This window comes from Coenobita brevimanus, chromosome 25 (assembly GCF_032717465.1).
Source record: "Coenobita brevimanus isolate Jiangsu-jjx chromosome 25, ASM3271746v2, whole genome shotgun sequence".
NCBI lineage: Eukaryota > Metazoa > Arthropoda > Malacostraca > Decapoda > Coenobitidae > Coenobita > Coenobita brevimanus.
The window spans coordinates 8,601,860-8,615,492 of NC_136978.1; the positions used below are offsets into that span (position 1 = coordinate 8,601,860).

The 13,633-nt window shown below is 45.2% G+C and overlaps 1 protein-coding gene across 1 annotated transcript in view; it reads left to right on the top strand.

Annotated features, from left to right (window-relative positions):
* LOC145393708 (uncharacterized) overlaps positions 1-13,633 on the top strand; it is a 163,444-nt gene that overhangs the window by 15,355 nt on the left and 134,456 nt on the right. The window lies entirely within an intron of this gene.

The following is a 13,633-nucleotide window of genomic DNA, read 5'->3' on the forward strand; positions in this document are numbered from 1 at the left end:
TTGTGTTTTTCCCTCTCCTTCACCACGACCTTCCACGCCTCCTGCCTTCACTACGGTCACTATTTTTTTTCTTTTTGATCTATAAGGAAGTTTTTCGTATGTGGAACTTTTTTTTTTTGGAAGGGGGTCGTGAAGGTCTGGAATTTTAAGATCTTTGATACTGTTGTTTGTTCTGCTAAGGGTGTTTATTAATGGTCTATTGTTTCCCTTCACTGAATATGACGTGTTTTTATATGAGGGGACTATACTCTGTTCACTTTGTCTTGGCTCTAAAACTGTCATCCCTCCATCCTGAATGCTGTTATAAAATAGGTTATCACTAGAACACGATGCTAGTCAGAAAGAAGTGCTACGGAAAGGATGTAGTGCCACTCTTTTTTTCTTTTTTCCCACAGAGTTACATAAAACACGCTGCAAAAGGATGTAAATTTGGGCCAAGTTAAAGTGAATGAATTATAGGCAACTACCGCAGCTTGAATATTAATTGGTGTGGTAGTTATTTGAAATTCGACGAGTCTTTAACATGAGGCAGGAATGAAACGTCTTGATTACTAGCCTAGTTTACCCTCCAATCTGACTACACCTGGCCATTAAGTGGGCCAAAAAAAAAAAGGGGGGGGGTTATGGATCATTGTTATACGGCTATATTTATTACTCTCTGATGACATTTTTTTTTCCCTCGCTACAGCCAGACAGTTTTATTCTGCTCTGGAGTGACCTCTCTTCGTCAACGTGTTAAGTTGATGCATCTAGTTTTCAGTTTTTTCCCAACTGCTTTCTTCATTACTAAATTCTTCTTTTTCTACTTTACAGTTTTTCTTCTTGATCACATTACTTTTTTGTTGTTGCATGTTGTTTAGTTGTAAATCTGGCAGATGACTGTAAGTTCTGTTTGTACTAGTATGCACCTATACATATAACATAATAGACAGACAAATCAATTATTAAATAAACTCTTTATATACACAGTTATGTAGTTGCACAGATATAGAAATCACACACAACTTACGGTTCTCTTATAGGTGGTACAGTTCTAATAAAAAGTCCTATATCTTATTTACAGGGGATTTTGAATAAGTTTAAGAACACGTAACGTGAGAGAGAGAGAGAGAGAGAGAGAGAGAGAGAGAGAGAGAGAGAGAGAGAGAGAGAGAGACCATCAAACACACTATATATGACTATTACAGATCACAGTGCTACGCTTGGCTGCAGCTCCATTAACAGAGTGAATGTGTGTTTGTGGGGTTGGCCTCGTGTGTGTGTGTGTGTGTGTGTGTGTGTGTGTGTGTGTGTGTGTGTGTGTGTGTGTGTGTGTGTGTGTGTGTGTGTGTGTGTGTGTGTGTGTGTGTGTGTGTGTGTGTGTGTGTGTGTGTGTGTGTGTGTGTGTGTGTGTGTGTGTGTGTGTGTGTGTGTGTGTGTGTGTGTGTGTGTGTGTGTGTGTGTGTGTGTGTGTGTGTGTGTGTGTGTGTGTGTGTGTGTGTGTGTGTGTGTGTGTGTGTGTGTGTGTGTGTGTGTGTGTGTGTGTGTGTGTGTGTGTGTGTGTGTGTGTGTGTGTGTGTGTGTGTGTGTGTGTGTGTGTGTGTGTGTGTGTGTGTGTGTGTGTGTGTGTGTGTGTGTGTGTGTGTGTGTGTGTGTGTGTGTGTGTGTGTGTGTGTGTGTGTGTGTGTGTGTGTGTGTGTGTGTGTGTGTGTGTGTGTGTGTGTGTGTGTGTGTGTGTGTGTGTGTGTGTGTGTGTGTGTGTGTGTGTGTGTGTGTGTGTGTGTGTGTGTGAAGAGTGCATAGATGTCGCAAGCACTCACCTTACACCCTCAACCTACCCCCAGCACCCCTCCCCATCCATTGTCACCCTCACCCTTACCCTGACCCCTCACCAGCATTCTCACCCTCACCCTCCCACTCCACATCCTCACCCACCACTCCATGTATCCAACTCACCCTACACCCTTAACTCTCACACTACACATTACAGCCTTACCTCACCCATTATACCCTCATCCCAACCCTCTCACACTTACAGCTTCACCCTGACCTCCGCGCCCATCTCTCTTAATCTACACCCTTACTCTCACCCTACACCCCATACCTTCATTTCTCACCCTGAACTTCCATCCCTCATCCCCATCTCTCATGTGCACCTTCACTTAATTCTTGTTTTTTCACCCTAGTTCTTATACAAATTGCTTAATTAACGTTCTCACCTCTCACCCTACACCCTAAGCGTCCAACTCTCACCCCACACCCTCACCCTACGCCTCCATCTATCACCTTTCATCCCTACCTCTCGCCTTAAACTACCCTTACTGTACTGTACACTTTAGTTTTTATTCTTATCTCTTACCTTACACTCTTACCCCTCACTCTAATCTCTCACCTTCCACTCTCACCCCTTCACCCTAACCTCTCACCCCTCATGCTTACCTCTCACTTTACACTCTCACCTCCCACTCTTGTCTCTTACTTTAAACTCTTACTCTTCACACAATGCCTCAAATTCTCACCCTATACATCGACTCATCATTCTCACTCACATCACTTACTCCTCACCTCTCACTCTCACACCCTTATCTTTCACCCCATACACCCCTCATTCTGCACCCACACTTCTTACTCTCACCGTTATCTTTCATTCTCTCTCTCTCTCTCTCTCTCTAATAGGGCAGTAAAAGACAAAATTCACCCACTATTTCACTGCGTCAATTACACACTTGGGCATATCCATCACCTTGCTCCCAAATGGATCGCATCAGAGAGAATCATCTAAGGGCAGAGAAACACACCAAGCCTCTCTCAGTTCACAAATATCAGCCAGCAGAGGAAAATGAGAAGCAGAAGAGGGGAAATATTTGGCGATCTTTTCTCCCAGACTGTCCACACTTCCCCTCCTTTCACCTTACCCCTCTCTCAGCCCCAATCCCTCACCTTGAATCCCTCCCCGCCCCAACTTACACCTTCCCCTCATGCCCAACCCTCACTTCTTTTTTCCCCACTCCCCTTCCTCTTCCCTATTCCTCCCATCTCTCGCTGTCCTTACTCTCGCATTTCCGTTTCCTATCCCTTTCCTCCTTCATCCCTACTTTCATCCTCTCTCACCCACTCCTTCCCCCTCTCCTCCTTCCTTTCCCTCTCCCATCTTCTCTATCCCTTCCTTGCTTCCCCTTATCCCCTCCCCCCCCTCTCTCTCTCTCACACACACACACACACACACACACACACACACACACACACACACACACACACACATACATACACACACACACACCTCTTCCTTCCCTCTTTCTCTTTACTTCCAGCCTTCCTTTTACTCCCCACTCACCTCCCTTCTTCTGCTCTCTTCCCTCACCCTCTCCCCCACCCACTTCTCCCCTTCTCCCCATCCCCCTCACCCCCAAACACCCCTATTAGTCTGTGCAGTCATCGTGAAGGGTGGGGGAGGGGGAGGGGGTCTTGGAAGATAGAGAGAGAGAGAGAGAGAGAGAGAGAGAGATGGACTACGATGCTTGTGAAGGGGAATTGTAAAAAAAAAAACAAAGGAACAGAGAGAGAAAGAGAGAGAGAGAGAGAGAGAGAGAGAGAGAGAGAGAGAGAGAGAGAGAGAGCCTGTAAGATCCATACTAAGGTACTGTTCCGTAATATTTAATACCAAGACCCATTTTTTAATAAATGAAATTTAAGCCCTTCAGTACCTGGCTCTGATTTTCGTCCTTTCGCTACTTATTTCATGCTGATCAATGGCAAAAAAAGGAAAAAAAAAAAAAAACGAAAATTGCTACTGCTCTACATCCTCCCCATAGCACTTCTTCGTGCCTACCACCAAATTATACAGTTCTGCACTCTTTCCACAGCACTTCTTCATGACTACTACTAAATTATACATCTGTGCACTCTTTCCATAGCACTTCTTCGTGACTATCATATTACAATGTCAATTTAATGTTACAACTCAGCGACACTCACGATGAAGAGATGGCAATTTTAGGTCGAATTTTCCCACAGCACTTCTTCGTGACTACCACCATATTAGTATCAATCTCCTGTTACAACTCAGCAGCAATGAAGACGGAGAGATGGCAATTTTAGACCAAGTTAGAGTGACAGGAGTGTAGTTACTGCCACTGCCAGACGATTTTATTCAGTCAAGGAGGGATCTGTGATGGTGAAGGGGGGTTAAAGACAATAAAATAATATCATAACACCTTTACTACAAAGACTTTATTTTTGATACCTCGTACTGAAGGGGTTAAGATTACGCTGGTAAAATTAAATGCTCTTCCCCACCTTCCAGTCCCTCCGATAATAAGCCGTACTGGAAAATTGTGAGAATTGACACCTTGCAAGACTAAAATATACAGTATGAAGAAAATTTTATACGAACGACAGAAGGTAGTAAAAATGAAAATGACTTCTAATTATAATATCAGCGATTGTGTGTGTGTGTGTGTGTGTGTGTGTGTGTGTGTGTGTGTGTGTGTGTGTGTGAAAGAGAGAGGAGGGGGAAGCAGAAGAGAAGGAAGAGGAGGTGGGGGTGGGAAAAGGAGGGTTGCTCACCTTCCAGCCTCTCCTTCCCTATTCCCCCCCTTCTCCCCCTTCCCCCCCTCATCAACCCCACTCCTTGCCTAGCGGACCGTACGAGCACCTAGGGGGGGTTGAGGAGGGGGAACAGGGGATGTGGAGGGAAGAGGAGGAGGAGGGGAATGGGGAAGATGGAGGGGATGGGGAGCTGAAGAAGGTTAAAAGAGAAGAATGGGGAGAGAAAGAAGAGGGGAAGGAGGAGAATGGGGAGAGAAAGAAGAGAGGAAGGAGGAGAATGGGGAGCGAGAGAAGAGGAGAATGAGGAGAGGACGGGGAAGGTGAAAGAGGGGGAGGCAGAGACGAGGGATGGAAAGAGATGTAGAGTGAACAATAAAAGAGATTGAAAGGGCGGAGAGAGGTGAAAGAGGACGAGAGAGACAGGAAGGGGACAAAGAAGGAGGAAGGACAGGAAGAGGGAAGAATTTAAGGAGGAGAAAGAAGGAAAAGAAGGAGCAGGAGAGGAAAAGAGTGGAGGGGGAGGGGGAAGAACACTTCAACAGCTGCCTCCCGCAAACTCGCGAGCAAATCCACAAAAAGTGTCGCCCGGGAGATCCAGCACTGTTCGTATATTTTGCCGCCACTTCCTCAATTTCCCGCCAGTTCACGTGAGTCTACATTTCTGACGAGGAAATGAAAATACACCGTGAAATAATCGTAATTAAGGGTTTTTACTGCAGCCAGGGTAAATACGTAAGATGCGAAAATTAAATTAGATGGTTAAGATAATTTTTCGTTCAAGATTTCCAGCAAAATTCTGGTATTTTTCTATTACTTCCTCAGTTTCCCAGCCATTTTACATGCGTACGGATTTCTCACGAGGAAACGGAAATGCAGAGTGAAATGTTTCATTGTTAAACTGTCTACGGTAATACTTTAAATAAATGTTCTGGTATTGAAAAACATCATACTTGGTGTCCACAAAGGCCTGCCGGGCTTACAACAATTTACTGAGGGTAGGGGAAGTTTTTCCATATGAAAGAGTAACTCGAAGTGTTTTTTCATGTTAACCATTAACACTGTATTTCTATATTACGACGCCGTCAACATCAAATAAATTTTTGTCAACTTATCAGGACTTTGTGGAAACCCTGTATTATTTAGCAGTAACATAATACCAATACTGTATGATATAGCCCTCGCATGTATTCATTATCGATGGTGGGTGTTAGCGCCTAAATGGTGACATGTGAAGGTGTATGGTACGCAGGAAGACACCTTTGTCTCAGGGAACCGGCTGTGAAAGTCTATACCCACAGCTGGACGCATTAAAAAAAAAAAAAAAAAAAAGTCCCCAATAATAATGTGGACAGGGGTGTATTACCAAACATCACCGTTTCCACAAGACTGGTACTGTAAATGTACAAGAAACAGGCTTTGGTAATCGTGGAACTTTACTGAGCAATTCTGCTTTAATCTGCGGTGAACTTAATACCAAGAAAAAAAAAAAAAAAGTCAAAAAGCGACTGATAACGAGGACTTACCGACACTGTGTGCTGAGGAGACCTGGTACAGTTGATAAATACTGCTGTCACTTCCCTCGGCCAATTTCTGAAAAGGAAATGGAATTACACCGTGCAATGTTTGTAGTTAAGACTTGTACACTGCCAATTTGTTTATTATATATATATATATATATATATATATATATATATATATATGTGCTTTCGGCCTGGAAATTCAGTACGGTACGACCTATCTATTCTGATATCACTTCCTCAGGTCCACTTGTGTGGAACAGTGGAAGTAATAGCAAAGTAGATACAAAGTTAATGCTACCAATGTTAATATATTTTTAAGGGAAAATTATTATTTTAGGAAGATATATATCAACATCTACAGTTCTATAATACTAAAGAACTTAGAAACATTCTTCATCGACAACATCTACTGCATCCCAGTTAAACCTTTGGGCTGTTAGCATATCGCTTAACTAAATAGTCGTCTGACGTTCGCTGCAATAAAGTATGTAACAGCTTTCATGGCAACGAAATGATAAGTAAGATTTTTTTTTTTTAAGTAACCAAAGTCATATTATTTCCCCTTGTTTTTGGATCCAACACATTCTATTGATAAGTCAGTCCCTTCTTACTCATTTGAGGTGTAAGGGCCCAAGGCTAGGCTATTATAGTTCAGAATAATTAAGGGATGGTGATAGGCCTACGCCCCTGGTGGCAATATATGATAAAAAAAAAACTCTTGGGGATTTAAACCTACGCGTAACATGAGAGAGAGAGAGAGAGAGAGATGGGGGAGTTACGACAGATGGTCCAAAGGGGTTGAAAGGGGGATATGGAGGGGGGAGGAGAGGGGGGGGAGGTCTTGGTCACACTCCCCTGCTTCTCTCTCTCTCTCTCTCCACCCATCCACACTCGCTCGCTCACTCACTTACTCACTTGGTCACGCCCTCACTCTCTCACACGGTCACGCCCCTCTCTATCTCTACCTCTTCTTTACGCACTGCCTCCTTTCTTTCTTTCTTTGTCTTACACACATACGCATTTTTTTCTCTCTCTCTCTCTCTCTCTCTCTCTCTCTCTCTCGTATAAAAAAAAATAATCACCTTTACTTGTGCTTACCGCCTCCCTTCCTTCTCTCCCAACCACCCTCCCTTAGTCCACTCCTTCCTTCCTTCCTTCCCTCCCCCCCTCCCACCATGTTTCCTTCTTTCCTTCCATCTCTTTTCTTTCTTTCCCACGGTTTTTTTTTTCCTCCTTCCAGCCAGTGTTACGCACGTCAACCTTCTCTCCTTCCTTCCTTCTTCCGTCTTTCTCTCCCTCCATCGTCCCTTCTTTTCTTCCTCCCCTCCTCGCTCTCCCACGCTCTGAGTTCTCCTTCCAACCAGTGATACGGTCTTCATCCTTCTCCCCCTCTTTCTTTCCTTTTTTCTTCCTTCTCTCCCTCCTTCCGTCCTTCTTTTCCTCCTTCCTTCCTTCCTTTTTCTGTCCTTCTCTCCATCCATCTTCCCTTCTTTCCGTCCCTCCCTTCCTGTTCTCCTACGCCTCCCTCCTCCTTCCAACTCGTGTTACACCCTTCACCCTTCTCTCCTTCTCTCCCTCATTTCTATCTTCTCTCTCCATCTTTCCTCCCTTACTGCGTTAATTTTCATTCCCATCTCATATTTCATCCCCTTCCCTCATCTCCCTTCTTTCTTTTTTCAAATGCAGTGTTTATTCCTTCCCTTGGATCTCGGTTTCCATGCATCCATATGTAACATCTGCGTTATTACCCTCCCTCCTTCTTTACTTCCTCTCTCTCTCATCTTTAATCCTACCTACTTAGAGAGAGAGAGTGTGACTGCCATTGATTGTAGTACTTTATTACTGCCGCTGTTGTTATTATCATCCTTTATTATTATTATTATCATTATTACTTCAGTTCCTTCTAGTCCACCCCCATGAGTTACCAGTATTACCAGTTCCTCCTAATTACCCTCTTATTGGTTCTTCCTAACTCCTCAAGGTCTAGGTTATTACGTAATTAACAGTCCACGGTGTACAGTGCTGGATTAGGCTACCACTTGTTCGTTCTCTCTCTCTCTCTCTCTCTCTCTCTCTCTCAAATTATGTGACCGACTGGCTACTGTATGACATGACCATCACTGGATATTTGTCTCAATCTGTATAATGTCCACTGTTAGATCAGACCTTCTCGTCAGGGGGAGAGTGGTAGCCAGAAATTACTCTTCCTTATTGGTCACGTACGAAAGGGTGCCATGTGAACTCCAAAGTGTGTTTCTGGCTATGATTGTGTGTGTGTGTGTGTGTGTGTGTGTGTGTGTGTGTGTGTGTGTGTATCAATCTATCTATCACTATCCTTCTATCAGTCTATTATTTATCTTTGTGTGTGTGTGTGTGTGTGTGTGTGTGTGTGTGTGTGTGTGTGTGTGTGTGTGTGTGTGTGTTCTTCCTCGCTGTGCATCATTAACTTCACCTGCTTCACTACCACCACAACTACCACCATCACAAGTACCTCCACAAACATCATAACAACCACAACTACCGCAATCAACACAGCTACCACCATAACCATAACTACCACACCTACCACCATAATCATAATACCACAACCACCACAGCTACCACCAAAACTACCATTACCACTAGTTACCACCATGAGAATAACTACCACAATCACCAGAAATACCACAACCACTTCTACCACTACACTTACCACCACAACAACCACAACTCCCATAACCACCACCACACCTACCACCACCAGCACCACAGCAGCCTCCACTTCTAGCAACACCATCCAACCACAATTATCACAATAGCAGTACCAATCACAACTACCACAACTACCAGTAATTTCCGCAGAAGTAACCAACACCCTCCTTACCACCATCGCCATATCCTCCACCCACCCACCCACACACACACACACACACAGATGAATACATAAAATAGGCATATATAATATTGGAAACACACACACACACACACACACACACACACACATACGAATACATAAAATAGACATATATAATATTGGAAATACACACACACACACACACACACACACACACACACACACACACACACACACACACACACACACACACACACAGGAATACATAAAACAGGCCTACATAATACTGGAAATGCACACACACACACACACACACACACACACACACACACAAGAATAAAGTGTAGGCCTACATAATAAAACACACACACACACACACACACACACACACACACACACACACACACACACAATAATAAACAGGCTCCCACAAGTACAAAAACAATATAAACGATTCTCTCTCTCTCTCTCTCTCTCTCGCTCATACATAAACAGGCACATTTGTACAAACATACATACATTTGCCAATTATGCTTGAGCTCACTATCTAAGCGTTGAAATCTCCAGTCCCTTTGTTCCCTAGTCTTTTATTATTGTTCCCGCTTTGTTTTGAGAGAGAGAGAGAGATGATGATGACGATGACGATGATGATGATGGTGTGGTGGTGGTGGTGGAAAGGATGATGAAGGGAACAAAAAATTGAGGAAGAAGAGGGACGAAAGGATGAAAGAGAAATGGAAGGCGACAGAAGGATGAAGTGGGGGGAGAGAGAGAGAAGAGGAAGAAAGAAAGGCTACTAGAGAAGGAAGAAAGGAAGCGAAGACAAAAGGTCATGAAGAAAGATGAGATGAAGAGAGGAGAGGGAGGGGTGAAGAAATGAGGAGGAAGAAAAGGTGAAGAGAGGGGTCGGGAGGGAGGGAAGGAAGGCAGCAGCTGCAAACTGTCACCCTCTCTACACAAGGTAACCGCTTCCTAAGAGAGAGAGAGAGAGAGAGAGAGATTACCCAGCCAAAATCGGTATACAAACATATTATATATATATATATATATATATATATATATATATATATATATATATATATATATATATATATATATATATATATTACAGACAGACAGATAGAGAGATGGGAATGAATGGAAGCAAAATATACAAGGATATGTGGAAGGAAGGAAGAAAAATCACAGACGAGAGAGCAGGTGTAATGTCATTTTACTCCACTTCCTCTCTCCCTCTCTCTCTCTCTCTCTCATACCTCTATGCTCTCTCTCAACCCTTTTCCTGAGTCACTGCCTTTTATCTCTCTTTTCACTTACCCCTCCCTCCTTTGTACCTTCTCTCCCGCTCAGCTTTTCTCTCCCTTCCTCTCCTCCTTCCCCTCAACTCCCCTTCCTTCCCCTACCCCCTCTCTTCATTTTTTGTACTTTCAGTCCTCACTTTACCTGTACTCTCTCCTCTCTCCACCCCCTCCTTCTCTCTAGCCCTCGCCTCTTCTCTCTCTCTCTCTCTCTCTCTCTCTCTCTCTCTCTCTCTCTCTCTCTCACTTCTTCTTCTTCATCTCCCCTCCCAGCCTCTTCGCTTCTTTCTCTGTTCCTTTCTCCCTTTTTCCTCCCCTCCTTTCATTCCCTCTTCCGCCTCCCCTTTTCTCTTCTCATCAACTCTTCTCTCTTCGTGTTCCCCCCCCCCTCCCCATCACCTTCTCCGCTCCTCATATTTCTTCCCCCTTCCCATCCTCTCCCTTTTTCTTTTTTTGTATTCTTCCCTCCTCTTCCCTTCCTCCTTCCCTCCCGTCTCCCCACCCTCCCCCCCCCTCTTTTCACCCATCCCTCCCTCCTTTGTACCCTCCAATATTCTAATCTTCCCTCCCCTCCCCTCCCTTTCTGTACCCTTTCCTCTCCCTTTCTACTTTCTTCCTCGCCTTTGCACATTTTTTAGCCTTCACATTTTTCTTTTTCCTTGCCTTCTCTCCCTGTTGTGCTCTTCATCTCCTCCCCTTTCCTTCCTTACCTTCCATTCTGTTCTGTTCCCTTCCCTTCCCTTCCCTTCCTTCTCCTCTCCTCTTCTCTCGTATCCATTCGTCATCTCTCCTCTCCTCTCCTCCCCATCTCTTCCACTTCCCTCCTCTCCTTTCCTGTTCTCTCCATTCCACAATCCAGTACTCTCCTCCCCTCTCCATTACGTCTTCCCTCCCCTCCCTTCCCTCCTTTCTCACCTCCTCTCCCTCTTCTCTCCAGTTCCCATTTCCTCTCCTATTTCCCCTTCCCCTTCACCCTTTCCCCCCTCTTCCTTTATCCTTCCTCCCCTCCCCTCCCGTCTCCCCACCCTCCCCCCCCTCTTTTCACCCATCCCTCCCTCCTTTGTACCCTCCAATATTCTAATCTCTTCCCTCCCCTCCCCTCCCTTTCTGTACCCTTTCCTCTCCCTTTCTACTTTCTTCCTCGCCTTTGCACATTTTTTAGCCTTCACATTTTTCTTTTTCCTTGCCTTCTCTCCCTGTTGTGCTCTTCATCTCCTCCCCTTTCCTTCCTTACCTTCCATTCTGTTCTGTTCCCTTCCCTTCCCTTCCCTTCCTTCTCCTCTCCTCTTCTCTCGTATCCATTCGTCATCTCTCCTCTCCTCTCCTCCCCATCTCTTCCACTTCCCTCCTCTCCTTTCCTGTTCTCTCCATTCCACAATCCAGTACTCTCCTCCCCTCTCCATTACGTCTTCCCTCCCCTCCCTTCCCTCCTTTCTCACCTCCTCTCCCTCTTCTCTCCAGTTCCCATTTCCTCTCCTATTTCCCCTTCCCCTTCACCCTTTCCCCCCTCTTCCTTTATCCTTCCTCCCCTCCCCTCCCCTCCTCTGTCCCACTCCCCTTCCTCCCTCCCTCCCCCCCCTTCTCTCTCTCTGGTCACTGTTTCGTCTAGTCATCTCCATACCCCCCTTCTCTTCTTCCCTTCCCAGTCATTCTCTCACCCTGTCTCTCTCTCCATCTCCTATACTCATTCCCTTTCGCTTTCATTCCCCCTCTTCTTCCCTCTCCCCTTCTCCTTCCTTCTCCTTTTCATTTTCTCTCCCTCTCTCTTCTGCCTCATTACCTTCTCTCATTCTTCTTCCCTCTCCGTTTCACCTCTCCTATCATTTCCCTCCCCCTCCATTCCTTATCCCTCTCCCTCTCACCTTTCTCTTCCCCCTTTTCACATTCTTCCACTTTTCTTCCCTCTCACTTTCATTCCTACACTTCTCTTCCTTCCCTCTCACTACTTTCTTCTTCCTCCCTTTCACTTCTTGAATATAAGAACATAAGAAGAGAGGATATCTGCAGTAGGCCGGTTGGCCCATGCTAGGCAGCTCCTAGAAGAGTAACTGAACTACTAGAATGAGATAAGGACAGCAAAGAAGAAGGGAAGGAGGGGGACGCCAACAAAGCGAGAAAAAAGAGAGTGGGAAAAGGAGGGAGAAAGGAAAAATGATGGAAAAAAGGACCATAAGATGAAGAGAATAAGAGAGAATTGAAGGGAAGGAAAATGAAGAACGGGAGGAAAGGAGGAGAATGAGGGAGAGCCGAAGGGAAGGAATATGAAGAAAGGCAGGAAAGGGAATAAAAAAGGGACGAGGAGAATAAGAGGTGAGAGAGTAAGGAGAGAAGGAAAGAGAAGGGAGAGTAAGGAAGGAAGGAAAGGGAAGGGAAAGTATGGAAGGAAGGAAAGGAAAGGGATGGGAGAGTAAGGAATGAAGGAAAGGGAAGGGAGAGTATGGAAGGAAGGAAAGGAAAGGGAAGGGAGAGTAAGGAAGGAAGGAAAGGAAAGGGAAGGGAGAGTAAGGAAGGAAGGAAAGGAAAGGGAAGGGAGAGTAAGGAAGGAAGGAAAGGAAAGGGAAGGGAGAGTAAGGAAGGAAGGAAAGGGAAGGGAGAGTATGGAAGGAAGGAAAGGAAAGGGAGGGGAAAGTAAGGAATGAAGGAAAGGGAAGGAAGAGTAAGGAAGGAAAGGGAAGGGAGCGGTCCTCAGTGGCACCGCGATACAAAGGAACAGTTAGGTGATGATTTACGGGAGGGGGAGGGGGAGGGGGGGAGGGGAGGGAGGTAAGGACGGAGAGAAGGACTAAGGTAAGGGCGGAGGGAGGGAGGAAGCGAGGGACGGTGGGAGAGGGGAAGAAAAGGAAGGCATGTAAGGGTCGGAAGGAAGAAGGGAGGAAATGGTGACGGAAGACCCGGGAGAGGAAGGGTGGGAAGGAACGAGAGAGGGGATGGAAGGGGATGTGGAAAAGAGGAGGGCCACAGGGAAAGCAAGGAAAAGAGGAAGGGGAAAGGGTAGGGGAAAAGAAAAGGATGGAGGGAAAGGGTGAGAACAGGAAGAACAATGAAGGGAAAAGCGATGGAAGAGAAGTACGGGAGGGAGGGAAAAATACGAGAGAGAGAGAGAGAGAGAGAGACGGTAAAGCACTACACTGCAAGCAACAGTAACTGTACTACTCTCTCTCTCTCTCTCCTTTAATTAGTTTTCTTACCTTCATTTTCCCACCCCCATTTCCTCCTCTTTCTCTCTTTGTCTCTCTCCCTCGTTTTTCACCCTCTCTTTGTGTCCCCTCTCTGCTCTTTTTTATCACGGTCTCATAAGCATCTCCCTCTCTCTCTCTCTCTGTTACTTCAGTCTCTGCAACCGGGACGTATTTTGCATAGATAACATTAAAACCAAAGTCACCCACAACATACATAAACAAATTAACAAAAAAGATAACTGTTATGGAGTCACTTACGCTCACGAAAATATGGTT